This window comes from Poecilia reticulata, linkage group LG2 (genome assembly GCF_000633615.1).
Source record: "Poecilia reticulata strain Guanapo linkage group LG2, Guppy_female_1.0+MT, whole genome shotgun sequence".
Classification (NCBI taxonomy): Eukaryota; Metazoa; Chordata; class Actinopteri; order Cyprinodontiformes; family Poeciliidae; genus Poecilia; species Poecilia reticulata.
Window position 1 is genome coordinate 16179701 of NC_024332.1, and position 2587 is coordinate 16182287.

The window sequence follows — 2587 nt, forward strand, 5'->3', positions numbered from 1 at the left end:
GATAGATAGATAGATAGATAGATAGATAGATAGATAGATAGATAGATAGATAGATAGATAGATAGATAGATAGATAGATAGATAGATAGATAGATTTTATTGCAATTTCAATCCAACACAAACCAGCACATAATAAAGTTATAGGTAAAACTCCTTTGAATCTTAAAAAACATCAGCTATCTGATGAGACCAGAGTTGAACTTCGTGGTCTTAAACGCAAGAAACGAAACTTTTCTAACACAAATCTCCATAGCAACATATAGTCACATAAACATTTGCAAACGGACTCACAACCCCTTCAACCTCATTCAAAGGACCTATACACGGCTATATTTAGATGACACCATATTTGAAGTTTGACCCTTAACTCACAACCGCCACCATCATGGTGGTGGCATCATAATGCTGAGGGGGTCGCCGCTGCAGATAGACTCAGTTGACAAAGCATAAATGTGTGGCTCCGTGTGGGTTTCGGTGGTTTCCCCCCAAAACGACCACAACTGGATCTGTCGTGGTTCTCCAGTTTTCACCCCACAAACCACCGGTGCTTGTTGCTGGCGCTTTAACGTTAATGGTTCTGCAGAGGGCTGCTTCTGCTGCTCCCTCTGCGGTTCCCGGCAGCCACCACACCAAATGAAGTCGCATGTTCGTGGTGAACAGCAAACGGATCAAAGTGAGTCCTCGGTGGTCTGCAAATCTGAGGCTGTTTTTTTGGATGAAACGTGTCGTATTTATAGATTGTTTTTAGTTCCATCCTAAAATCTGGCTGAAAAATACGTTCAGACAATTTTTTCTTCTTCTTCTCCTTCTTCTTCTTAAGCCCGCGTTTTCCTGGCAACTTTCCACTCAGTCTGAGCCGAAACGGTTAACACACACGCCATACATCACAGCTGCTCATTCGCTCCCCAAAGCCAAAAAGGAAGTTTACTTACATTTTCACCACATAAAAATCCACGCAGGCTCCCTTGTCCCGTTCACCACAGAGGAGCCCTCTGTCAGTCTCGACTCTACGGACTCTGGGCGACAAATAACGGTGAAAGCCTAGGGAAAGTTTTTTTTTTTTTTTTTTTTACTTTTTTTTTCTTCTTAAAAATTGTGTCTCCTGGCTCGATGTTAACGGGGGGAGGCTGGGGCCGCTGTGTGTGCGCCATTCTCCCAAGTCTATTTCAACCCGCGCCACAGGAAACGCAGGAGCTGATCCAAGTTCAAAGTCACGTCTGCCGACCCCTATAAGAAGTTCTTTATTTTTGTGGGATAACCAGGGAGCATTCCCCAGATAGAGAGAAAGGCATAAAGAAAATTAAAAAAAGAAGAAGAAAAAGGGGAAAAAAATCAATAGGGGAAGGCTGCAGCTCTCTTCTAGCTGAAGGAAAAGAAAGAAGAAGAAGGAGAAAAAAAAGAGGGTCTGGCCCATTGCAAAATCCCCCCAAAGAGCAGTATTTCAACAGGTTATTAGAGGCACTATATTACACATTGAGAGCCGTTCTGCAGATGTAGTACCATAAATCACTGGAAATGTGAGTCAAAATGGGAAGTGAGAGCTCACGGAACGCAGTGACAGCCTCAGCACTGCGTGCGGGGGAAACGCCATCAATAAAACCTGCAATCTTGATCACATAAGGGGCGCTCCGGCTGCGTTATTATAAGGACCGTTCCTCCTCTCTGTTGGCCCGACAGTATCAATATGTTGACACGCTGGAAGGTTACTTGTGTGGCTTCGGCGACCTTGCGTTTCATGGATGTTTGACCTCTGACCCGTTAAGACCACATATGCCGCCCCTTGACTCCTTTTTGTAAAATAACCCAGTTTATGACAAAGCGTCTTTGTTTTAGAGGGAAAGAGAGGGTCTCTGATGCCCCCTCCCTCCCTCCTCACCCTCAAGCCTTATTCTTCTTACCGAGTCTGAGATATCGTCAGCCTTTAAAGTGATAAAGGAACTATAAGTCAACAGTTATTAACTCAAAACGCGAACATTTGTGCCTTAATTTCTGCTCGAAAAAAATAAAAAAAAAAAATAATAAAAAAGGAAATTCTACCCCAGCGTGCAGTCATGCATAAACCAAAACTTGTGTGCGTAAATCACCCAGCAAGTTCAGTGACGAATTTTATAACCAAAATCAGAATTTTTTTTTAAGTGTGTTTATGGATCACGTCTACATTTATTGGGGTTTGGGAAGCAAAGCTTGCAGAAAAATCATAAACAATGCTCCAGCTGCTCCTGTGTGTTTTATGGGCTCCCATGAAGCAAAACGCTCTTTTGGATCTGCAGAATGTATTTAAAAAAATGTTTTACTACATAACAGCTCGTACAAAAGGGTGTAATTTAAATGTTTTTATTTTTTGGAACTTTAAAATTCTAGGATAAAATACCAAATTAAATTAGAGTCACTCTTGAAGGGAAGTTAAATGACCCGTATAACTATTTATTTATTTAATTTATTTATTTATATCCAAAGATACACATAAATATATATTTATTGTATGAGCTAATTGCAAAGTTCATCAATCATTTTAGCCTGTGGTGTCCTTGTAGTAAGTTTGAATTGAGTCAAACATTTTTTTAATAGAAAATGACGAATTTGAAAT

General features: G+C 40.8%; 1 long non-coding RNA gene across 1 annotated transcript in view; it reads right to left on the minus strand.

Moving 5' to 3' along the window:
• LOC103479141 (uncharacterized) overlaps positions 1 to 2571 on the minus strand; it is a 55325-nt gene extending 52754 nt beyond the window's left edge. Inside the window, exon 1 of the long non-coding RNA XR_001776177.1 lies at positions 933 to 2571. This is a non-coding gene — a long non-coding RNA (uncharacterized LOC103479141). The remainder of the gene's footprint in view (positions 1 to 932) is intronic.
• Between the last annotated feature and the right edge of the window lie 16 nt (positions 2572 to 2587).